Source organism: Bubalus kerabau, chromosome 2, assembly GCF_029407905.1.
Source record: "Bubalus kerabau isolate K-KA32 ecotype Philippines breed swamp buffalo chromosome 2, PCC_UOA_SB_1v2, whole genome shotgun sequence".
In the NCBI taxonomy this organism is placed as follows: Eukaryota; Metazoa; Chordata; class Mammalia; order Artiodactyla; family Bovidae; genus Bubalus; species Bubalus kerabau.
This window is the reverse complement of record NC_073625.1, coordinates 37,499,065-37,526,647: the sequence shown is the minus strand read 5'-3', so window position 1 is coordinate 37,526,647 and position 27,583 is coordinate 37,499,065. Positions and strand designations below refer to the sequence as shown.

General features: G+C 36.8%; 1 protein-coding gene across 2 annotated transcripts in view; it reads right to left on the bottom strand.

The window, feature by feature from the left end:
* VEGFC (vascular endothelial growth factor C) overlaps positions 1-27,583 on the bottom strand; it is an 87,237-nt gene that overhangs the window by 58,433 nt on the left and 1,221 nt on the right. The gene's annotated exons all lie outside the window — the stretch shown is intronic.

Sequence of the window (27,583 nt, the reverse complement as noted above, 5' to 3'; positions counted from 1 at the left end):
CCAAACCAGTTCTGCTTTCTTAAAATCCAAATTCTTTCCAATGTTCAAAACTCAGTATTTACCACCACAGATATATTTGGAAATTGATCTGATTTTTGAAATGCAGGTCAAATTTTCTTTACTCAAGGTGACACAAACAGCCATGTGTTAGATTAGGTAGCACGTGATTTTCCTGTTGCTGCTGGAGTAAATCACTGCTTATTTTAATGCATGTTCTACACTGTTTTCCAGAGTTCCCCAATGGAGTTAAACCCCAGACGCTCATAGCAGTAGCTTCCTTGATAAAGGGCCATTTATTGGACCCTCTCCTATCCTGTCTCTTCTTATCATTTCCCTATCAGTGTGCCCTGGGATGATCTCCCAAATAAACTCCTTGCCCCAAATCCCCATCTCAAAGTCTACTTCTCTGGAAGCCCAAATTAAGACAGTTAGAAATAATGTGATTCCATGGATATACACATATTCATAGTCATGTATCTATGAAAAATCCATAAAAGTGAAAGCTTAATTTCCCTGGACATTGTCTATATTTCATATATCTGAAATTATGTATTCCACGTCTTGGCACTATCACATGCCCATTGCTAGAAGAGACCCTGGGTCTTGCATGCATTAGTCTTGACTGGCATTTTCTGGGTGCTGTCCCAACCTTTGTAAGGTCATCCCACAGCTGTCCAAACCCAGTGATAGGAGAACCAAGATAACTCCTGTTCAAATTCATTGTTACCGAATTGTATTTTAAATTCGCTAGAAGAATTTCCTATTGAAATGATTAAGAGGCTTTCTGAAATGCTAAGGAACTCCCTCTGAAAGGACAGTTTTCAATGTTATGAAAATTATCCACCTTTCTGAAATAGAAAGCCAGTTCACAGTTTACAGCTGAACTGAAAAAATTTATAAACACAGAAAAGCTAAAATAATGTCTCATCAAAGTAAAAACTCAATAACTATAATGTTTTTTGAATTTTAGAACTGTCAGGATAAATATTTCTCAATTTATATTTAGACATTAAATTTAATAGGCTTCTCTTTGGGAAGATTTATTACATCTGGTATTTTGGGGGTTGAGCCAATTCACTTAGTAGAGTAAGGGAATAAAAGATATTGTGGAAAAATCTAACCACTAGGAAATTTTATTTTAAAATGAGTGAAGCGTTTGAAACAGTTCATACACATAGATGTTTTATTTTCACATTATAATCTTATATATGACATATACAGATGTGACTTGAGTATATATTTTTAACTCCATTCCTCTAAGATTCTCACTGTAAATATAGAGAGAAGGAGTTTTAATTGTAGAAAACAAGGGACAGAAGCTGAAAGAATTTAAAACTCTTAACAGCTATGTTCTTGTTTAACAGGGCCTAAAATGTTCTGTTTAACAGGAACTCATATATCCTCTAACAAAAGCCACCTCAACTTACCTTATGGGTTAATTTTCATTCATTTATAGGCTCGAGATTAGAGAAAATGATCAGCTGTGAAATTACAGCTTCAAAAAATTCATTTTGAAAATCAGACTAAATGACTTTTTTATAAAGCTATACAACACAGGAGATTATTTCAAAATATCACACCGTCTCCACAAAAAGGGCCCAAAGTAAGATAATTGTCAAACTGCTTAATTCAAAATCACTAAAGAGGCATTCTGTGGGGGGAAAAAAAATCAGTGAAGTAAAAATAATCCTTGCAAAGTCTTTCAAAATTTAGAGGAAAATGGTGAGATTATAAAAATAAGGAAAAAAATAGAAATATTATAAACAATTCTAGGAGAATTGGGAATTCCATAGAAAAAGAGGAGTTGGAGATGAGGCATCATTTGAAGAACTAATATTAAAGTTAATAATAATATCATAAACAAAACATTTAAGTAGAAATGAGGTAATGCAGTCATTAAAATTCTTATTCTTAAGAAATAGTTCAGGATACGGATAATAGTGAATATTATACTTTAAAAGTGGGCTATGAATTAATACTTTAAGCATGAGTTTATTTTCTCTAAATACAGCCCGAGAATATGTAGGCGCTAATGGTAATGTTACAGGTAGTTATTTTAATATATTTCTGCTTTTAAAAAATTACCTACAAAGACCTTATATATTTTCTATATTTAGGAAAAAATTTAAAGTGAAGGCTATTTTTAATTGAATTGTATGCTGACATTTCAACTAAGTTACTAAGCACTGGGCTTTTCTCCAATAGCTACTTCCAAAGAAAAAATTTCTCCAGACAAAACCATCTTTTAATGCCTGGTAGGATTAATCTGACTAAAACTAGCTAACTGTCTTCTGATGATTATAGGTTACACTGTCTATACATTTTTGATAAACATTTATAAGCCAATGCACTTTTAAAGGGTACTCAGAGTAGTGGGTCAGAAGGAGCTGTAACAAGAATTCCACTCTATAGCAAGTTTTACTGTGTCCTTTTCTTATCCAGCACTTGAAAACAAGTCTACTTTGGAAGTTTTTCCATATAACCTAAAGTTTCTGGATGAATATGGAATGAAAGAAATACTCCTTTCTCTGGACAACATTTTTCCCATGCATGAGATTTCAAAAAATTCTATTTATTACCTAGAAACATGCCATTCATTAATAATCTGCTGATTTCAAAACAAAGAATTGTATTTTATTATATATTTATTTTTAAATAAATTTATTCATTTTAATTGGAGGCTAATTACTTTACAATATTGCAGTGGTTTTGCCATACATTGACATGAATCTGCCATAGGAGTACATGTGTCCCCATCTTGAATCCCCCTCGCACCTCCCTCTCCATCCCATCCCTCTGGGTCATCCCAGTGCACTAGACCCTAGCATCCTGTCCCATGCATCGAACCTGGACTGGCGATCCGTTTCACACATGATAATAATATACGTTTCAATGCTGTTTTCCCAAATCATCACACCCTCACCCTAGAGTTATATTTTACAGCATTGAACAAATGCTACATTGAGGCAGCTGCAAGCAGCATCCATCTTGGTTGAGATGTCAACTAAGCTTAATATTATTCACAGGACCATTACCAGTACCAGTGGTTTGCATTTGACAAAAATCACTCAAAGTCAGTATAAACAAGGTTGGAATTGTGTAAGTCCAGCCCAATGAGCAAGGTCAGGGATCCTAGGAATTTAGAATGATTTGTTCCCTAAAGTGAAAGTATCCTGCTATTGATCTAACAAAAGCAAATGACAATTAAAAACAATAAAGAAAGAAGTGTTATGACTACTGACCTATGGAATTGTCCTATAATTGCTTGCAAATTAATACAATTGATAAGCAAACATATTTACTTCTTGTTATACCTCTTCCCTCAAATATCAGTGGACATTCTAATGTAAATATCTTTAATCTACTGTCAGTGAATATGATGATATCATATAAACTCTTTAGTAACATATGCATATGTTAGTTTTCTGGGAAACAAATACTCAGTTTCTACAGGTGTTAACTAAAAAATGAAAAAGCAACCCCCAAAACTCTCATAGATTTATGAAGATTTCAGGATTTGTAATGTTGAATATTGCATCAAGGACAATAATGAAAATTGCTGTATGTGTGCATGCAGTCTCTGCCTTGGTCAATCAGATCCCCCATGAACATTATATACAGCATATGTATCAGTAAAAAAATAAACATACTTAGCACCAATGTTACTTATATATTACAGGACACAAAAGGAAGAACTTGCAGGATCCTCTTGGACAGATAAGAAGATCGAAGCAGAAGGGCATGGAGTATAAAATAAGATGACTGTGGGTACTAGAATTCAGTCCAAATTGGAAGAAATAATTGTCTGGGAAGAAAATCTGGTCAGAGAAAGATAAAGTTGAGAAAGTGATAGGAAGTAGACTCAGCTGTCTCTGACCTGTTTATTAGTTTTATTTAGCATAAATTTATTCACCACAACTAAGCAATCTCCCACATTTCCTGTGCATTTGGGCCAACCAAGCTCAGAGAGGAAGTGATAATCTTCTATTTCACAGTGTCTATGATTAAAGATGCTCAAAGCTGTGCAGTTGGCATCTGCACACTACAGTTGATGTCAGAGGCAGACTCTGGGTCTTAAAGTCAGCAGATCATAGGAACAATCCTAAAATCTCTTGTAAATTGGTTACTTATGTTTCTGACAGATTGGTAGAACAAATTATTTCTGAAAAAGTAGATCCATCCATCTTTCTGTCTTCACATACATACACATATACATATATGTGTATATGTATGTGCCTCCTTAAATAGTAAAGATCTAGTAAGAAACTGAGTGTTTTCAGGAAGCAAAAATTGAAATTAAAGAGGGAAATCAGAGACTACATAAGCACACAAGTCGTACTCACCTTGGACAACAAATTATGTCCATTTTTTCCCAATTTAGTCTCACAAAAATCTTACTAAAAAGGTTGTTTTTTTTAATTACAGATGATAAAACTGAACTTTCAATGGGTAAACATCTCAAACACAGTAAGTAGAATTTAAACCATGAACCTATCAAAAACCTTGTTCCCTTAGTCATTAAGCCATACTAACCTCATGATAATTATTAAGATGGCTTACTGAGTGAATTCCACTTCTAACCATGGTGGAACAGCTTGTGACAAAATGATACTCCTGTTGAAAACTAGAAAATGTGAGATAAAATTTAAAACTACATATACCTACTTGAAGATAAAACTGTGAAGGCACTTGGGCTTTAGTGGCCAAGATCTTCAGGGGGGAAAAATAGCTGAGAGAGGTGAACTGACATTTTAAGGGCTACTTTCTCCCTCAGGTAACATGCGGTCCATGAATGGGAAAAAGTTTGAGAATCCAGGCAAAGAACAAAAACATTATTAAAAAAAAAAAGTGAGACTTGTGGCATTCTGTCTGTCTGGTACACTATCTACTCTGACTAGAGAGACAGAACAGTGACATTTGAGGCTGCAGTCAGGACTTGAGGAGCTCAGATCCTGGAGAGAAGGTGAGATAAGAGACGTAAGTCTGAAACTTATGGTCTTTTCTCTTGAGGCACTGGCTTAATTTTTGAACTGCCTGTGGAAAGAAGCAAAGTAGCCATGTAAAAATCTGAAAAGAATAAGAATGTTTTCATCAGTATCACTGTGCTGAGGAAACCAAAATCAAAGCTTAGGACTTGGCCAGGAAGAGGGAGTGCATAAACCCATGGGCTCTCACATGGTTCTTCTGCATGACAGCTCCCTTGGATGTGGAGAAATGGGAGCAGAATGACCCCTGCAAAGACTAGAGACAAGCCTCCAGCCACATCACACTCTGACTGGAGTCATCTGTCCCTAACCTATCTGATGATCAGTGAAGCCCAGTGAAAGTCTCTCAGTTGAGTCCGACTCTTGGTGACCCCATGGACTGTACAGTCCATGGAATTCTCCAGGCCAGAACACTGGAGTGGGTAGCAGTTCCCTTCTCCAGGGGGTCTTCCCAGCCCAGGGATCGAACCCAGGTCTCCCGCATCGCAGAAGGATTCTTTACCAGCTGAGCCACAAGGGAAGCCAACCTGATGATCAGAGGATGCAGTAAACCCTCTGTGGGATAAAAACACTATTTTATGACAGTTAAAACTTTTCATGGACAATGTGAGATACTTAGTAAAAATTTCAACCATACTATAAACAAGACTAAGAAGAAAGAAACCTAGAAAAAAAAAAAGACAGTACAAATCAAAACACAGATAAGCCAGATATTGAAACAGGTACTGTAAAACATGGTGACTAGAATGCTTAAGAAAACGGATGACAAGATGAAGAATGTTATAAAAAAAAACTGAATTTACTGAAAAAACTGACATTTTAAAACTGTAAGATGTAATAACTGAAAGTAGAGCTCAACAGATTGGATTGATAGTATTAGGGGAAAAGAGAGGATTAGTGAACTGGTATGTAGGTCAGTAGAGAACATCCTGAGAAAACTAGAGAAAAAGTACGACAGACACAGACCACACAGAACAGGGCACAGAGGGGACAGTGGAGAGGACCAATGGACATTCAGTTGGAGGGTAGAGACTGGAGGGCAGAAGAGATATCTGAAGAAATAATGGCATTTCTGTCCCAGTAAAGGCTGCGGTCTCAGCTTTCCCCTCACCCCTGCTTTCTGCCTCTTCACCAGAACCTCCCCAGGACCCCTTCCTACGGGTAGGACAGACTTTGTTTTCCTGTGCCTCTCACGTGACTCCTCTTGTGCCCCACACCTGATGGACCATTGTGTAAACCAACATGGAATGTGGAATTCTGATCACTGTACGCTGGCTTTGGCAATGGGGAGGTCAGTGCTATGTTGAAAAGAACAATGTGTTATTCATATGTAATTAAATATGTATTGAGCTAGCAGATAGTACATTAATAAATGGATATTCAGATGAACTTTATTCCATCTGCAGACATGAGTCACCAAACCTCAGTTGAAGACCCTGAAGTTAAGAGTGGGGATCACACTGATGGATTTAATAATTTTGACAGGCCCCAGATAGAGAACTAATACTTTATCAGTAGCTAATATGAGGCAGTGTTTCACCTGAGTTTACAAAGCTAGATGGTACACACTCTTTCCCCCAGTTTATAGGTGAGAAACTGACTCAGAAGTGTTGGCATCGTACACCTCCTAGTGCTGTGCTAGTTCAAATCCTATACTGACCCCGAAGTCCATGATGGTTCAACTACCCTATGCTCTCTCTAAAGATAAAATAAAGTAGGATAATCAAAGCAGGCATACCATCTGGGAAGAAAATATGGGCCCTACGCTCCCTGGAAATACTGTTTCATGATAACCCTAAAGATTGAAAGTTCCAATATTTGTAGGTGAATCTTATTCCTCTTCTCCCATTAAACTGGAAATGGTTAGAAATGTTAACATGAACAACATCAAATTAACTTCTCTTACAGCTACCAAAGCTACCTAATGATTTTGATCAGTAGTATTGCTTAAAATTAATATGCTATGTTTAAAAAAAACTTTATATTAGTAAAAATCTGTTCTAAACACACTTAGCAGGTACATTTGGCTGCCCACAGAGTCTCTTTTCAGACTTGACAAGTCATTTCCAATGCAAAATGGTAAATCCTAACATGACCAACATTGTTATTGTGCAAACAGTTTAAAGTATTAGTCACTAGATTTTCTAAATATATTTAGCAGTTTTTTGGCTACAAATGAAGTGTCTTTTCAAATCTGACATATTATTTCCAATGACCTGAACAGGCTGTTTCCCTGAGGAAACAGAATGGAATAAAGTCTCAATGTAGGCTTTCCAAAAAGAGGATAAAATAGTATCTAATATATAATCAATGTTGACATTATCTATTTCTATTATCGTGCTTTCTGGCCCATGGCCCCTGAAAAATAACTGAGTTCCTCTTTTAGCAAGAGATGCTCCCTGAGTTGGTTTAAAGTGATCATCCTGAACCCCCCTCCCCGTACCATCCCTCTAGGTCGTCCCAGTGCACCAGCCCCAAGAATCCTGTATCATGCATTGAACCTGGACTGGCGATTCATTTCATATATGATATTATACACGTTTCAATGCCATTCTCCCAAATCATCCCACCCTCTCCCTCTCCCACAGAGTCCAAAAGACTTCTATACATCTGTGTCTCTTTTGCTGTCTCACGTAACCCTAATCCTTTCTAAATTCCATATGTATGCGTTAGTATACTGTATTGGTGTTTTTCTTTCTGGCTTACTTCACTCTGTATAATAGGCTCCAGTTTCATCCACCTCATTAGAACTGATTCAAATGTATTCTTCTTAATGGCTGAGTAATACTCCATTGTGTATATGTACCACAGCTTAATACTCCATTGTGTATATGTACCACAGCTTTCTTATCCATTCATCTGCTGATGGACATCTAGGTTGCTTCCATGTCCTGGCTATTATAAACAGTGCTGCAATGAACATTGGCTTTTTTAAATGATGAGCATCTTCTCCACACCCCTCCTCCACCCTCAGAGTGGCTGAGGGTGATGGGCTTCTGAGGCACCCATGAGAATATCCCTTCCTTCATCCCCTCTGCTCTAGTGCAACACACTTTCATCTTTCATCCAAATGAAAGTGCAAATAACCAAGGAATTTGCAAAACTTACTTCTCTCAAGGAAATTTATTAAAAAAAACCCAAAAAACAAGAATCAGTGCTTGGAATGAAACAATTAAATTCTAATATGGACTACTTTGAAGCATCATCATGTATGATGATTGCCCCTAAGGCAGATTAAGAAGAATAATTCAAAACATTAAGGATAAGTAATCCAGTTGCAGGGGAAAAGTTTAAAATAATACAAACTTGTCCAATCTTATTATCAGATGTGTCAGATGTATCTTATTATCAGTGTATCAGATGATGATTTATGGAAATTAAACAAGGTAAATACTCAAACTTCAAACATTCTTATAATAGTTGTTTTCTTCTCTGTTTGAAATATCTTTTCATGTCAAATTCCCATTACATTTGATACATGGTCTGCTTACGAAAAAAAAAATGTGTTTAACACTTAAAGAATTACAAATTTGAATAACAAAATCAGTGGGGTGAACTATTAAAGCTAAAGAGAAAAAAACAGAGAAATGCACCCAAGGTTTCCATTAGCATCAGAAATGCACTAAATACGTGCTTATGAGCTTATGTCTCCTGTTCTCCTTCTCAGTAAATGTGTAAGACACATGAAGAAGGGCAGGCAGAAACTAGACCACACATGAAGATTCTTGTACCTTGGTCATGACACTGTGGACACTCCACCAGGGAGAAGTGATCCCTGTGTTCCTTTGTGAGGACAACACAGCTGAATCTGTGCCTGGTGTTTTATTGATAATGTGAAGACATTTTAAACTTGCTAATTTTCTCAAGTTTTCCCTTTCTGTTACTACATCTACTTTTGATACAAGAAAATTAGCAAGTTTAAATTCTCATTTCTATAAATGTTTCGTGTAAGAAGTCTTTTTCCAAATTAAACTTTAAATCTTTTGCACCGTCAAAAGGTCTTATATGATAACACTCATATAACTTAAAATTCAATCCTTCAAAAACAGTAATCATTCACATGAGTATGTACAAGGAAGCCACCAAGTTTGCAAGCATGAGAAAAAAAGTGAGATATTATGGGAAAAAGAAATCAAAATTAGAAATTATGCTGATACAATGTTACAAACCAAACAATGCTACTCAAAATCCATTTTCCTTTTCTTCCATAAAATGGGATTTCAATCTTGTTTGAAGTTGCCTATGTTTTACTTCTTGGTTTCTCTTGCAGCTAGGGATGCCCATAAGGCAGTTTTGTCCAATAAGGGTAAGTGCAAATCTTCTAGATTTAAGAAAGCTTCGCTATTAAGGCACCAGACTTCTATCTCCTAGTTCCTCCTTCCTCAAGATCTGACATAATGTGATAGAGAAATCAGTCTTGTTGCAACTTTGGGGGAGAAAATGTGCGAGACTGGGATACTGATAACCTAAGAGAGCTGCACGTGGCACCAGCCCTTAACTGCCCACTGGCATGAAAAATAAACTCAAACTTGCTTAAGCACTGAGGTTAGATTCTTGTTTCATACAGTTAAATACCATTTTAAATGATATTCTCTAAGTAGTTGGTGAGATCACCAACGCTGAAATGACATTATTTTATGATGAGGCCATAGCTATAAAAAACAAAAACATTTCTCTAGCATCAAAGGACAAAAGTATAGGAGAAGCCTCGGGGAAAGGGGACAAAAGAGAGAATAAATGCAAATTTGTAAAAAGTGCAAAAGCAATTGCTCATAGCAGAGGTGGTAAACAATGGTGGCAGGAAGAGAAGAGGCAACATGCAATAAATTTTGTTTGATTATAAATTAGTCATTAAGATGAAGTTATGTATAATTTTATCAACACAATAAACTTGACTTACTATACTTATAAATGCTTACTTTCAGGAGTCCAGAAAATTCACTTATGAAGACATAATTTATTTGGACTACTGAATAAATGTCAGTGCCTTTTAAAATAAAATTGATAACACATATTATACACAGGTGATTTAAGACATGCCATTACTTGCAATTCTTGGATAACTTAGCATATAGGTTTGAATAGAATGAAATTGCATATTAAGTAACAATTCTGATATTTTGAATTATCAAACAGCAATAATTGTGAAAAATTAGCTAAATGCATGTTAGATTTTATTTTTAAATTTTATATTCAGGTATAGTTGATTTACAATGTTGTGTTAGTTTCAGATGTACAACAAAGTGGTTCAGTTACACACACACATATATATCCATTATTTTTCAGATTCTTTTCCCATATAGGTTATTACAGAATATTGAATAGAGTTCCCTCTGCTAAACAGTAGGTCCTTGTTTGTTTATCTGTTTTATATCTAGGAGTGTGTGTATGGTAATCCCAAATTCCTAATTTATCCTTCCCCTCTACCACCTTTCCCATTTGGTAACCGTAAGTTTGTTTTCAAAGTCTGTGAGTCTGTTTCTGTTTTGTAAATCAGTTAATTTATATCATCTTTTTAGATTCCACATATAAGTTATATCATGCTATTTGTCTTTCTCTGGCTTACTTCATTTCATAATCTCTAGGTACATCCATGTTGCTGCAAATGGCATTATGTCATTCCTTTTATCTCTGGGTAATATTTCATTGTATATATATATGTGTCTGTGTGTTAGATTTTTAAATATGATAGAAAATTATACATAGGTACTAATAACTTTAGAAGCTGAAGTCAAAGAATTTTTATTTCAGAAGAGTGCTTATGACTTAACTGTATTTGGTTATACCCAGTAGTCTACATGTGAGGAGTTTACGGAACACTTACTTTCATTGCAAAAAAATTATCTTTGCTTATGTAAAATGGCTACAGCATGTAAAACACAATATGAAACAGAAAATTTAAATATCAGAGTCTAAAAATGAAAAAAATATGACCAGTTCTAGAAATCAAAATGATCTCACATAAATGCTGTATATAAAATTATATATACTTCACGGTCCAGATTATGTCTTAAAGGAATACATTAGGACATATTGCTTTACTTAACATTGCTTCTTGCACATGACATGTCTTGATTTGTATTCTCTAGATTGCTCAGTGCCTCAGTACCAAACCATGATTGATCGGGTTTCAAGAACCGATATGGTCAAAGATAACCTCAGCTATGCAGATGACATCACCCTTACAACAGAAAGTGAAGAAGAACTAAAGAGCCTCTTGATGAAAGTTAAAGAGGAGAGTTAAAAAGCTGGCTTAAAACTCAACATTCAGAAAACTAAGCTCAAGGCATCTGGTCCCATCACTTCATAGCAAATAGATGAGGAAACAGTAGAAACAGTGACAGACTTTATTTTTGGGGGCTCCAAAATCCTGTAGATGGTGACTGCAGCCATGAAAGATGCTTGCTCTTTGGAAGAAAAGTTATGACCAACCTAGACAGCATATTAAAAAGCAGAGACATTACTTTGCCAACAAAAGTTCATCTAGTCAAAGCTATGGTTTTTCCAGTGGTCATGTATGGATGTGAGAGTTGAACCATAAAGAAAGCTGAGAGCCAAAGAATTGATGCTTTTGAACTGTGGTGCTCTAGAAGACTCTTGAAAGTCCCTGGGATCTCAAGGAGATCCAACCAGTCCATCCTAAAGATCAGTCCTGGGTGTTCACTTGAAAGACTGATGCTGAATCTGAAACTCCAATACTTTGGCCACCTGATGCAAAGAGCTGACTCACTGGAGAAGACCCTGATGATGGGAAAGATTGAAGGCAGGAGGAAAAGGGGATGACAGAGTATGAGATGGTTTGAAGGCATCACAGACTCAATGGACATGAGTTTGAGTAAACTTCTGGAGTTGGCAATGGACAGGGAGGCCTGGAGCGTTGCAGTCCATGGGGTTGCAAAGATTTGGACACGACTGAGCGACTGAACTGATTGATTGACTGACTGATGGTCAAAGAGCCTTGGGCAGGAGGAGTGTACTGTAGGAATACTGTTCACCAACAGAGAGTCTAACAATCAACCATATGGAAAATAACGTGGCAGAAGGGAATTTAAGACATTTATCCTGGGGTTGAGCATGATAAATCCACAGCTCTGAGGGAAGCAAGTAACCCTCAGGGAGAAGACTTGTTAAGTATAAAATCTTTAATCATTCCAGATTACTACAGCTCCAAAATCTTGTAGCTGAGGAAAAAAGATATATCTAACTGAAAGAAAACTGTGTTTATAAATAAACTATTAAGATAAGCAACTTAAAATAAGGTTGCTGTTGCTGCTGCTGCTAAGTCACTTTAGTCGTGTACGACTCTGTGCAACCCTATAGAAGGCAGCCCACCAGGCTCCTCTGTCCCTGGGATTCTCCAGGCAAGAACACTGGAGTGGGTTGCCATTTCCTTCTCCAATGCATGAAAGTGAAAAGTGAAAGGGAAGTCGCTCAGTCGTGTCCAACTCGCAGCAACCCCATGGACTGCAGCCCACCAGGCTCCTCCGTCCATGGGATTCTCCAGGCAAGAGTACTGGAGTGGGGTGCCATTGCCTTCTCCTAAAATAAGGTTATATATGCCTTATTTATTATTTGATGGTGAATTTTCCTCCCGAAGGTTAACGTGAAACTCTTCATTAGTATTAAAGGGGCTGCATCAATTAAAGTTTGTGTTGGACAGAGTATTTAAGAACCAGTACTCTGTTAGCCAATCACCTCTACACATTCCACTGAGATTTATAATTGCAGTTAAAATAGCTCATGTGGCATTAGTAAGCACTTGTTGATAGATGAGAAGATTATCATACATACCATGTATGTATTTCCAGCTGTTTTAAATTTAAATTAGCATTCTTTCTTAATTTCCCATCTTGATGCTATGATGACAAATTCAGGCTTGTAAAAGCCTAGAATTAAATACAACTTTTAAATAGTCTAGGTGTTTATTCATTAATCTGAAGACAGGAAAATATATTCTTGGTTGCACATTTTTTTCTGTCAGTTCTGAGACTTCTCATCTATAACTTCCTCTCTCTCTAGATCTTTTGAGAATCCTCTCTTTCCCTGTTTCCTCCGGTTACCACTATCCAAACACTTAGTGTTGGTCTGTGGTCATTCTCAACGTATTACACTTCTAACAGCAAGAAGGGACAAAAGATAAAGCCTTCTTAACAGAACGTTTTTTTATTTGGAATGTGGTTAATAAATATGGCTTCTTAAACTATGTACAAAATATAAGCATAACATTTTAAAAGAATCCATCAGCAAGGGAAAGATTGTTAGATACAAAATACAGATTATTTTGAATCAACAGATTAAGAACACAAGTTGATAACAGCAACTAAACAACAAGAAATTTATAAAGTCCCTCCATAGCCACAAGCTCATATTAATAATTATAAAAATTTCAGTCCACTTGAAAGTGTTCTTTTGATAAATATAAAGTAATTTTTTAATTATAAGGGATTTTCTGATTTCCAGGGGAGAAAATAAAATGGGAAGACAGGCAGTACCTTATTACAAAAGCGAAAGTTTTCCCTTAAATCCGCACTAGCTTCTGTCTTCTGGATTTCATTGGCCAATTGGCTAGGGTGTGCCAGCTGCAAAGAGAGCTGGGGAAAAAAACTTTTTTAAACAGGATACAGGAGACCTCAAACGCAGTTGGGTCGCAACTACATTTAAAATTTCCAATTAAGCATTTGAATGACACGAAGAAAATGAATAAGCAGCAGCAGGGTCTAGGCATAAATGATCAAGTCTGAGAGGAGAAAAAGAGCTGTACTTATGCTCCCTGCCATGTTTCATAGATACTGTGGAGGCCATGTACAGACCAGTCTTCCAAGAGCTGCAGCAAGAGGGAAAGGAAAGAAGCAAGACAGAGAAGATCACACCTGTCTGATCCTGAGCCCCTGAACCAAGCCCTGGCTAAAGGACTGGTAGTAAGTAAAACTTGATGCTATGATCCAGTGATTAGTACTGTCATTAGGTTATTTTTATCTGGGTTTTATCATATTTTGTTTGACTTTGTCTCTTTTTTAATGTATCAAAGTGAACAACTTGGATTTGTTGTTATAAAAGTTTCATAAAGTGTTATTATTTGGAATTATCAGATTATGTACTTTAATTAGTCTCTTTAACTATGGACAGCACAGTATTGTTCATTTCATTAAAAAATATGCCATACTTTGCTACTTATTATTTGGCATTACTGGACAGGAGGTGTTTTAAATTCACTGAATTTTAAAAGGCACTATATGGGCACTGTAATAGATAACTAGTTGTCAGTTTTCACAGAAGTCTAATTTCTTGTCTATATTTGTCAAAAAACAAGTCACTATTATATACACATAAAACTTGCAATGATATGAAATAGTTTAACTTTGAAATTTTATAGAATTGTTTTCCTTAGACTTTATTTAATACACAGAAAGCAATAACTGCTTGATGAACAAATTAATGAATCTTAGAAAGTGACAGATACAGATATAAAAGCTACTCTTGGTATACACAAAGTATATACATTTTGTAGTCAACATGTGCCCAGAAATCTAGTTCTTTAGCTCATCTTGCTTTAAGTTATAATCATAGTCTATATAAGTCTTTAGATCTAAGAACTTGATGTCTTTTCTATTTGTAATTCAAAATGAAATAGATTTTCACTTTGTCTACAATTATAATCAGCAAAATATTGAACTTTAAACAGAATAATGCATGAATAGGCACCAAATGGTGCCTGGGGAACAGAAGACATTGTGTCTTCACATGTTGATGGTCTGCTGCTGCTGCTGCTGCTGCTAAGTCGCTTCAGTCGTGTCCAACTCTGTGCGACCCCATAGACGGCAGCCCACCAGGCTCCACTGTCCCTGGGATTCCCCAGGCAAGAACACTGGAGTGGGTTGCCATTTCCTTCTCCAATGCAGGAAAGTGAAAAATGAAAGTGAAGTTGCTCAGTCGTGTCTGACTCTTCGCGACCCCATGGACCACAGCCTACCAGGCTCCTCCGTCCATGGGATCTTCCAGGCAAGCGTACTGGAGTGGGGTGCCGCTGATAGTCTATTTGTGCCTAACTCAGTTTTCTCACAATACATGCGTTTGCTGGTGAGCATTGATGACTAAACCAAGCTAGAAGTTACAAAGCATTTCTATTGCAATTTGCTCACAATCATAATTGGAAGCAATAAAGATAATGCCAAAAGTAAAGAAAAAATATATTTAGGAAAAAAATAATATAATAAGACCCTCTTCTGTTATTCTATTATTCAAGAGACAAAAATGCTACTGGAGGGAAAACTGTCCCTTAAGATGGCCTAATAAATGAAAAACTGTATTCTTTCTCCAACAATAAGAACCTGCAATCCTGAATTATTTAGTCCTATGACATTTATTATAATCAAATGTTGATTAAGCAGAAATTACCTCATTAAATAATTTTGATTAAATCATCTGGCTTCAAGAGCAAGTTATTTTGTTGAACATCTAAAGATTTACAAGGGCTATTATAAACTATGTCCATCTTTTAATTATCAGTCTCACTGCAGTCAGGTTTTGATAACTAAACATAACTCAAATGTATTTTAACCATGCTTCAACTCTCTGCTGCAAAATTTTTCTCTGATCCAAAACACCCTCTTCTCTACACACACAGTAACTCACCTTATCAATTCCCCGAGAGTACCTCATTTTCACATATTCTTTCTCCTTATAAACTCTAGATGGATCCCCCACAACGTCCTGATTTCAAATTGTAGCAATGAAATGAGTTAGCTTGACAAAATTATTATACATTTTACATGTTGGCAAAGACTGACTTCCTTCCCTACCACCAGAAATGTAAACAAAAAAACTGATGAGTATGGAAAAAATTCTGGTTCTTCACACTAACTGCCATAGATATACACACACACCACACACATACACACACACTGTGAATTTCTATATTTATGGATGCAATATGTTTATCAAGACATAAGCTAGCAATATTATATTAAAATTGAAACCACCATAATATAAAAGCATAATTTATGCATCAAAATAGTGGGAAGATGTAATGAGGTAAAATGACAACCGAGACTGTAGAATCTGATTTTGAAAAAAAAAATTTAAATCTACTCTAAGAAAATCTGACATCACTGTTCTTTGTAGCATGAAATTTATATACTGTACCAGAAGGTGGATATATCACAGAGGATGGGATGGTTGGATGGCATCACCAATTCAATGGACATGAACTTGGGCAAACCCTGGGAGATGGTGAGGGACAGGGAAGCCTGGCAAGCCGCAGTCCATGGGATGGCAGAGTCGGACACAACTTGGTGACTGAACAACACTATCACCACCACCACAGAGTGGTATAAACGATGAATAACTCCTGACAGTGGTGGGCATTTATTTTTGTAATGAGCAATAGTTGTTTGTAGTGTGTTCAAAAATATTTACGTGCAAAATATCATATGAGTAAAAACATGGAAGAAATGGAAAAAAAAGAATGTGTAATTTACATTGAAGGGTATGTAACGCAAGTCTGAAACTTTAATGTTACCATATCTATCAGCACCCAAGGGCATGTCATCAAACTGGATGCTTTGGAGTGAATACTGATTTCTAGATCAGAAGTCTCTTTGACTTTCAAGATCACGATCGTGGAGTTACTGTACATTTTTTTCTACTGTACATAGGACACAACAGATCACATCCTTGGGAAAGGAAAGCACCTAGATGGTTTTAAAAAATGGATTTAATGAACAAAGTGATAATAGTTTAGTTTTAGCAAAACAGAAACTGTTCTGAAAAAAAGACTGAACCTAAATATGATTAGATTGCAATGTTCCAGTGAACTATGGTAAAAATCATATAGCTTCAGAGATTTATATACCATTAGGTCCCAATGAAACTCATAGTAGCACACACTGAAATCCATATTCATGTCTCGGTGATAATTTATTAAAAACTGAAAAGTTTTAAACATAAGTATATTTAATGGGAACTCTTTTTTTTTTCATAGCATACTTGTTTTTATTAAGACTTTTTAAATTTATTTTTTATTTAATTTAATTTTATTTTTAAACTTTACATAATTGCATTAGTTTTGCCAAATATCAAAATGAATCCGCCACAGGTATACATGTGTTCCCCATCCTGAACCCTCCTCCCTCCTCCCTCCCCATACCATCCCTCTGGGTCGTCCCAGTGCACCAGCCCCAAGCATCCAGTATGGTGCATCGAACCTGGACTGGCAACTCATTTCATACATGATATTTTACATGTTTCAATGCCATTCTCCCAAATCTTCCCACCCTCTCCCTCTCCCACAGAGTCCATAAGACTGATCTATACATCAGTGTCTCTTTTGCTGTCTCGTACACAGGGTTATTGTTACCATCTTTCTAAATTCCATATATATGTGTTAGTATACTGTATTGGTGTTTTTCTTTCTGACTTACTTCACTCTGTATAATAGGCTCCAGTTTCATCCACTTCATTAGAACTGATTCAAATGTATTCTTTTTAATGGCTGAGTAATACTCCATTGTGTATATGTACCAGTGCTTTCCTATCCATTCATCTGCTGATGGACATCTAGGTTGCTTCCATGTCCTGGCTATTATCAACAGTGCTGCGATGAACACTGGGGTACACGTGTCTCTTTCCCTTCTGGTTTCCTCAGTGTGTATGCCCAGCAGTGGGATTGCTGGATCATAAGGCAGGTCTATTTCCAGTTTTTTAAGGAATCTCCACACTGTTCTCCATAGTGGCTGTACTAGTTTGCATTCCCACCAACAGTGTAAGAGGGTTCCCTTTTCTCCACACCCTCTCCAGCATTTATTACTTGTAGACTTTTGGATCGCAGCCATTCTGACTGGTGTGAAATGGTACCTCATAGTGGTTTTGATTTGCATTTCTCTGATAATGAGTGATGTTGAGCATCTTTTCATGTGTTTGTTAGCCATCTGTATGTCTTCTTTGGAGAAATGTCTGTTTAGTTCTTTGGCCCATTTTTTGATTGGGTCATTTATTTTTCTGGAGTTGAGCTGTAGGAGTTGCTTGTATATTCTCGAGATTAGTTGTTTGTCAGTTGCTTCATTTGCTATTATCTTCTCCCATTGAAGGCTGTCTTTTCACCTTGCTAATAGTTTCCTTTGATGTGCAGAAGCTTTTAAGGTTAATTAGGTCCCATTTGTTTATTTTGGCTTTTATTTGATGTGCAGACTAATGGCACCTGACAGGCTGGCAGTTTTCGGAGCTGCCTATTAAAACTCAATTATAACCCATTCACTAAGCACATGCCACACAGCAATGCACATGGTGGAGCATACGCTTCATCTGAGTGTCACAGATTTAATGTTTGATTTACTATCACGTTAGCACATCCCTTGACTTCCCTGACAGTGCAGTTGGTAAAGAATCTGCCTGCAATGCAGGAGACCCATGTTCGATTCTTGGGTTGGGAAGATCTGCTGGAGAAGGGATAGGCTACCCACTCCAGTATTCTTGGGTTTCCCTTGTGGCTCAGATGGTAAAGAATTTGCCTGCAATGAGGGAGGCCTGGGTTCAATTCCTGGGTTGGGAAAATCCCCTGGAGAAAGTAAAGGCTACCCACTCTAGTATTCTGACCTGGTGATTTCCATGGACTGTATAGTCCATGGGGTTGCAAAGAGTCAGACATGACTGAGCCCCTTTCACTTCACTAGCACATCTCTTAGTTTATGAGTTACTATTCCAATGTTGAAGAGAAAATTAAATTTATGCCAGTCTGAGTTTCAGTCCTGGGAGGAGGAAACCCACATCCAGCCCTAAGAGGAGTAGAGCAAATCAGGTACATGAATCTCCTCCCTCTTGTCACTACAGAGGTGTCAGAAAGTGAACATCAACATTAAGGGAAACTGTAGTTTTAAAAAACTGACATATGAAGGCAAAATCAAAATCTCAGGTGTTTTCTGATAGAGGAAGCTTGAGGGTCCCTAGTGTGACTATCCCCATTGATTACAGAAGAGTCTGTACTGTCAAGAAGCATGACACAAAAAGGTAACCCCGATTCCAAATGCCTTTATCCTGAATTCAGTAAGTTACATGCCATGGTATGCCATGTGACAGTAATGTAACTACCCATAGCCGTCCCCTGGTATCCGGGGGCGTGGCTCCAGCTCCCCCACAAACACCAAAATCCACAGGTGCTCAAGTCCTTATTCTTTAAACAGCATAGAACAGTCGGCTCTCCTGTATCCAACCACCTATGGGACTGACTCCTCCAACGGTGATTCAGACGCCGGGGGTCAGATGCAGGGGTCCAACTGTATGCTATGCTCATGGCCCTGTGACCCAAGAGCCTGTTTTCCTAAAGTAACACTGAATAGGTCTCCAACAAGTAGGCCTCACTGCTACCAATGTTTAGGGAGAAAAATCATTTGCACTAATTTATGACATCATTATTTGCTTAATCTGTGTATCTAAAGCAGCTTCCAATTACCCAACTTTTAGTGTAGTGGTTATGACTCATAAATAATCTTGACCTTGATAAAATTCTAATTTGGAATGGATGGACATCCAAATTAAAAGACTTAGGATTCAAAGAGAACAAACAGTGAATCACTATCAGCCCAAAACTAAAATTTTGGCTCTGAGACACAAGAATTAGTTTGTTTTTTAGTGAAGTCATAAATGTCATGACCCATAAGCAAACATGTATCTAAATAAGTGCTCCATTTTTCCAAACATAAACTGGGAAGACGACTTTCAAAAGGATAAAGTAACTAAATACAAACAACAGACACAAACAAAAAAGAAGGAATTAAAAATATTCCATGTGGGCAATGCTATTGTAGTAAAGTAAACCACAGTGGTTTGAAACAGCTTCACATTTGGTATTTGATATTAACGATTTCCAAGGAACTTTGAGTAAGAGGAAATAATCTCTTTTACAGATTATAGGAATTTAATCATAGAATTCATGGCACCTGGGTGGTCATTCCAATTAAAAGAAAATCAAGATCCTTTTCTTTACTATTTTGGTCTAATGTAATTTGCCAATCTCATCCATTTTTGTTCGGACTTGCAGAGGAGATGGTTTGATATTGGGAGGAAGAAAAGACTCCATTTAAACATAAGCAAGGAAGAGAAAAAATGCACTATTTTCTTGAGGAAAGGTTACAGGGCTATAACCAACACTTCTTTTTAAATAAGGTAATTATTTTTGTCATCTCCGAAAAAGGTATTAAACCTCTGAGCGCCAGTTGGCTGAAGAGGTGATAAATGGCCTACTTGTCCTTCTCCCAGTCAGTCCCAGGAGGGAGTAAGCATTGCCCGTCTCCAAGTGGAACCAACTCATATTGGAGAATCTTTCTAAAACACCATGTTGGCGTCTGCTTTTTTTTTTTTTTTAAGAAATTTTTCACCCATTTCAAGTATTTAAGCAGACTGGAAGCAAAAAATTATTAATTTCATGAACACTGCCTCTCCTTATAAAAGAATATCTAAAAAGTAATGTTATTTTAATCTTGTTTCTGACCCCATAAAATAAGCATAGCCCTTTTACTAGAAAAATAAATTAGAATGAGAATGGAAAACTGCTGTGAAGAAAATTACATTAAAATTTAAAATTGCATCCTATAACTGAAGAAATATATCAGCACTTAAATATAGCTTCATTTTCTATAATTACAGTTTTTCGAGTCCTGAGATAGAAATATGAAAATCACTTTAAAAATAGATCATCTCAGTACCTGCATGTAGATTTGTATGGATAATGTACCTGGATATGTGTAGATGTGTTTAGATAATGTATTCTCTAATTCTTTATTCATGTACATATTGGTTGAGTTATCTATTTAGTGTTAAATCCTTCCTTCCAGATTTAGTCAGCAAAACTTCCTCTGCTTTGAAATATGGTATCTGATCAAAAGTTCCTAAAATATTCCAACTAACATCTGTACTGGAATCCTAAGGAAGTGGATACTTTCAAAATGTTATTAAGTAAAAACATGTTACTATCTCTTGAAGAGCTGGGAGCTGTATCCACCACTTACTCTGAATTTCCTCTTTCCATCTGCTTACCACTTCCAGTGGCACCCCCATCACCATCAAGTGTTCAGTGCCAAGAAATTCATAGTTTCCTCAGTGTCTGGAACTGGCAGACAGAATCATCAGACAAAATCCACGCTCTTGAGCCAATCAGGGAACTGAGAACCCAGCCTCACGCTAGGAGAAGGAAGGTATTTACTCCGAGATTCATCTCAGTGACAGCACAGACTGGATGCTTTGTGGTTGTCATTTCAGAAAAGCACTCCCAAAGAGGCAAGGCAATCATACTTTCTGAACAAATTTACACAATTTAACTCTTTTTAATGCTTTTTTATGTATACCATTTTTAAAGTCTTTATTTAATTTGTTGCAATGTTGCTTTTGCGGGGTGTTAGTTTGCTTGTTTTAGCTATGATGTATGAAGGTTCTTAGCTCCTTGATCAGGGATCAAACTTGCATCCCACACACTGGAAGGTGAAGTCTTAACTACTAGACCACCAGGGAAGCCCCTTAACTCTTGCACACAAGCTTCTACCATTGTCTTTTCATTAATTTGGTGAAAGTATATTTTCATCTTTTAGCTATTCTGGGATGATTTCACTATCATGCAGAATGCATATTTCTACCTTGTGCAAATTAATAACATAAAGATGAGATGTCTGAACATTAAAGGAGCAACAATAGTCTGTTTCTTTAATAAACATCAAAGTATTTGAGCTTTGAAAGTATTCAGGATGAGTTCATGTGATATTATATGGCATTTTACCCAGTGACTTAGGTATGGAGTTTAGGGAACGACCATCATGCCTTGGTGGTCTACGGCTAGATATGTCCCCTCCAGGGACAGACACAAACTTGGCACACAGGGGGAAGTGTATTATAAGCAGGTCTACAATACATAGTCTTCCTACACTGAATGATCAAATATCTTGGATTTCCCCCAACTGCCTCAAAATCAAACATCCATATAACATCCTGTTCCCACACTACAGAAATCAGGACAATTGCTGGTAAGCTTATAAAAAGAAAACATGTAATAAATTAGGTGGGAAAGAGCTGAAGAATCATGCTGAAGAATATCACTGTTTCTTCATATGCCAAGGTATTTTGAGGACCAAGTTTTAAGGTGAAATAAATTACAAAATAAATTGCTAATTACAATCTTTACAAGTATAGAAATGGTAAATTACATCTTCCTGGTTTACTCTAAAATATTCATCTCCTCCCGATCTATCCAAACCAGGACAGTACTGAAGTTGACCTTGCTGAGAAGTCTGACTTTTAAACTCCAAAGCATTGCTATTTACACAAGGGTATGCATCTGAATACCTCTTCTTTCATTACATCCACTTTATAATAACTGACTTTTGGGTTTGAGTAAATTTTCTGCTGCACTAAAAAATTAAAACAGCAAGTACAAAGTAATTGTGTTATTTACGTGATAGTTCATCTCTGCCCCTATTCTGGTCTTACTTTTAATAGGGATACTTGTAAACAGATTGAAATGAAGGAATTGCTAGGACACTTTAGGATTCTCTCTCTCTCTCTCTTTTAATTGCTAGCTTATTTGAGAATAAGTGTATAAACAATGGAAAATCCAATCTTATATAAGTTTTTTATATATTATTTCAACAGACTGTCTAAAAATATTTAACTTGGTAAGAAAGAACATGTAAGCCATTGATGGCAGCTTGAAGAACCATTAAGAGGTGAATGTGTACGTCTGTGTGTGTGTGTGTCTGTGTATCTAAGCATGACCACTGTTTACACTGCTTGTTCTGCTTGGAATCTAAGCCAGAAGAGCCAAGATGACTGTTATTAGTGTATTTTATAAATGCTTCTGAGTAGAACAGTGATGGGTGCTTACATAAGTTAAGTGGTCATCACTATCATCATCAGAAGTCCAGAGCATATAGAGGAACTCAGACAACATGTATGGGTGGTCAACAAATGAGGACAGCAGGTACTTTGAGGAATTCTGAAGTTTCTACAATATTTCTGTTTCTCATGAAGTTCTGGACTCTCCAGCCAAATGGGTCTGCTCCCAGTTGCCCAAACACCCACTGACTGCATTGGCATTACTAGCCTCTGTCCTCTGCTCTCACACTTCAATATCCAAAATATCCCTCCCACTCTCCTTTCTGTAACCAGCATTTAACCATTTTTCATAGCTGACTCAACATCACCCCATCTTTCCCGTGACTGCCAATGCATCCCCCAGAAGCCTAGCCACTGACTTCTGGTAAAGCAAGAGACTCTTACAAAATGTCTCATAATTGTCTACATTTATAGATTAACTCATTTCTGGTATTTTTAATGAGTAAGTTTCTGGTTTCTTAAAAACAATGATATACTTGTTATAGACAGGAATCACTCACTCTACATTTTTTGCATCACTCACTGCATAGTAATTTCCTGTTTATAACTGAAGCTGCCACTAGTGAGGATTAATTAAAACATCCCTGAATTGAAGTAGATTTAAATATGAGACTTTGGAGTAAAAAGTATATAAACCTGGTTCTAATGGGTAAAGTAAGAGGTAGGGGTGTCCATAGGGCCTTCTTCTTGAGTCTTTCAATTTTCCTTCTAGGCTGTTAAGAGGCAACAGGTGACTGAGGAAGAAAGCCCTTTGGAAGAGAATAGTTCTCCATTCCAATCTCTTACCACAAGCCCTGCAGATTACATAAATGCAGATTCCAAAATTTTTCAAGAAACCCAGTACATATGTATTTTAATTCTTCCTCCACACCCAGCACGGTCTGCGGCAGCATCTCATAAATAAATATATTACTGTTTCTTCAATGAAGCTTAGATATATTCAAACTTAGAGGGTAAGTAAAGACTATATGTAGCTTTATGTCAGATCAGGTCAAGGTTATAGAACGAAATAAATGTATGAAAATGAGCTCTGGGGTTTCAGAAACGCAGAAAAGGAATCATCAGGGATCCCTTCTAACACTTGACAGCCACTGGAGTGCAATCAGTACCAGGAAGGGGTGAGAGCCCACCAGCAAAAGGTATTTTAAGGCACCTATTTGATTCTGTGATGGATGCCCAATAAAGCAAATTAAATGAATGCAATTTTTCTCTAACAGTTAAACTACAAATTAAGTAAATCAATTGTGGATAGGAGCCTCCTGAATAATTTGCATTTGAGTAAATTTCAGAAGAAAGGATGACACTGACAAATCTAAAATATTTACAGTAAATTTTAGCAATATAAATCAATCATTATCTCTTATTGTTTAAAGTTCTCTGCTACATTAATACTTCCAATGTGAAAAATCAACGATACCTTAATTCACAACTATTACAAATCTGAGGTGACAAATTGGTGTTCTGCAACAAAAAGCAGACCTTTGAAGTATTTAGAGAATGCAGCAGGAATAATGTAACAGGTAAAAGGGGCTACAATGTAATGTTTAGAAGTTGGAGGAGATATCATTCCTCTGCAACTAAAGTCTGTTCTTTCAAACCCTATTATTCCTGAAAGGTCACATAGGTAAGATCCCTGTATTTCACTGAAGTTATATTAGTGGAACTTAGAAACAGGAATTATTTCTAAGTTGTACAGTTAGTGCAACTTAGAAATAGTATTGTTGTTAGGCCTCTAGCTCTGCAGCCATTCTTGTAACAGTACTATGGATTAGGCCAGTTATGATCCACCTTTAATCAGAGATCATCTTGGGATGAACCCTGGAAGAAAGTCCCAGTTTCTTTCAGATTGTTCCATTGTGGGGAATGTAAGAGGGGATCCTGGCTGCAGAGCAATACTTCCTCTGCCTCCTTGCATACTGGTCCACTTACAAGAGGAAGAGAGTAATAGGCCTTTAGCAACCCTTGAAGGCTCTAACCCATTACCATGCTTTTCTAAACTATATGCTGCAAAAGTTTTGTTTTTGTTTTTTTTTTTTTTTAAAGGAAAAAGCTCTATTCTTGCTCCTGGTTAAATCATTTGAGTCTTAGATTCATCATCTTTAATAAAAAATATAACACCCATCTCACGAAGATGTAGTGGAAAACAAAATGAAATAAATGTATAGGTAATCACAACATTGCAGATATAACCTAAACACGTGTTATTTAAACACCTACTCTCAGTGTAGGTATGCATGGTATCCAGGGGGTGATCTGAACTTGTGAAGACCTCTATGGTCACCAAAAAAGACAGCAGTGCTGAGACACAGCAAGTCCTCATTCTCTCACACCTGCATTTACTGAACTCAAAAATATATATAAGGATCTAGGTATTTAAACTCTGTCTAACCCAATAAAATATTTTTTGAAATGAAAGTGGAATTTCATGATATGAAGTAATTCTTCCTTTTGTTAATCATAAATCAATTTTTAAAAACAAACTCAACTTCAACCACAGTGAACTCTTATCTAATCTCATGTTGGCAAATAATTGTAGTTAGTAATCCAGTGCTTTTTTTAGGTTTTGCAGGTTTTTTTTTTTAGTTTGCTCGTAATTTTAAATATTTCCTTATTTTACCCCAACATGTCTAGTTAATTTAAGTTACATAATTAGGTAAAACTACCTGCCTTACTTTTCTGACATTGACTTGCTTGTACTCACATCCTTGGGAAAAACAATTTAGAAGTTTTTAGTAAATCATACAACCATACATGGGCTTCCCTTGTAGCTCAGCTGGTAAAGAATCCACCTGCAGTGCCAGAGACCTGGGTTCGATCCCTGGGTTGGGAAGATCCCCTGGAAAAGGGAAAGGCTACCCACTCCAGTATTCTGGCCTGGAGAATTCCATGTATAGTCCATGGAGTCACAAAGAGTCAGACATGACTGAGAGACTATCACTTCACTCACAACCATAAATAATTAGAAAAGGAACCTAAGTCTAGGAACAAGGAGATCTTGTTTCCATTTGTGATTTTACCTCCCAATTTTTTGTAAAGATCCCCTGGAGAAGGGAAAGGCTACCCACTCCAGTATTCTGGCCTGGAGAACTGCATGGACTATATAGGCCATGGGGTCGCAAAGACTTCGACATGACTGAGTAACTTTCACTTTGGGGCTTTGGGGGTGAGGTGAAGGATGGGATAGTTAAACATGATTCACACCTTGTGAGCTGTCTTCTATTTTAATATTAAAAAAATAATTCTGAAGGGTAAATTAACAAAAATCTGCATTTCTTGGGGATTATGTATATGTAGAGTCTTCTATTAACCTTCTGAATTCTCTTCTTAAGGTTTATGTAGAGCACAGAAAATTAACAGTTAGCTCCTGATTGTTATCAGGGTTTACATCCAAATAAGGCACTTGTTTTGTCCACTAGGGAGAGACATGGAGTCTTTGGACCATGTCTCTTGGCATTTTCATGGCAAGGATACAGCAGCTCCGCTGAAGGCTCTCTCAAGCTTCTACTCAACCGCTGGGGAACACTTCAGTGAGGGAATAATACTCTGCTTTATGGATGGTCAACCATGAAAAGCCAACAAAACTCATAAAGGTTTTCACAGCAAAGGGAAAATTTAATTAAATCACCAGTGAAGACAGTTTTGAAAATTAAGAATAAATTAACTCCAACCAACAGAGAAGTATATAAACACATGCACATGCACACATATGGTCCCCTCCACTCAGGATCCATCCAACAGAGTTAGTGACTCTTACACAGGCTCTTGGCTTATCAGGATAGGCTTCTAACTGGACCTGCTATTTCACAGTTTCTTAACTGTAAACCAAAGTAAGTTATCCTAGGCAGTAGAGAGGAATTCTCTTCCTAAGTCATACTTATAAGAACTAGTTTAACTCTGAGGAAACAGAAAGTGAATCAATATCATGAAATCCAAGGCATTTAAGCTGCAGGAAGCATTAGTGGGTCTAAGACTACATTTTTTTGTGGCATTTGAGGACAGGAAGACATTCTTATGGCAGTAATTTTACCAATGTAAAGATCTGTGTTGAAAATTATTTTACAAGTCACATAAAACACCCTTTTCTGCACTTTAGTGTATATGTTTTTACTCCATAGTTTTTTCCTTGACCCCACTGAATGACAAATTCCAACATTTAATATTTTCCCCCAAATTTAAGTACAAAGGTATTTTTTTTAATCAGTCTTCTCAATCTTAAAAGTGTGTTTCAAAATAAAACTGGGGAGGCAATTTAATTTGTACACATTCAATATATGCTAAACAGTAAAGTAAACTCAAGGTTAGCAGTTACACAAGCCCAGCACTACTCCTGCCATCAGATGAAATAAATTGCTGCAATGTAGTTCCAGCCACGGAGAAGGCAATGGCACCCCACTCCAGTACTCTCGCCTGGAAAATCCATGGACGGAGGAGCCTGGTAGGCTGCAGTCCATGGGGTCGCACCGAGTCGGACACGACTGAAGCGACTTAGCAATAGCAGCAAGCAGCAGTTCCAGCCAGGGGGTACAGCAAAGTGTGTGAAGTGAGACTTCCCATCTTATGTGGAATATGAAACTTTTTCATGAATTCAAGAACTTTATTAAGCATATTCTCCATCCTTCTGTCAGATCTGAGCTTTTAAGGTAAACATACATTTTTTTTAGAAGAGCAGACACAAATAATATATGACATTTGGGAATCAGAATGTCCCCAAAGCATCTTGGCAACAT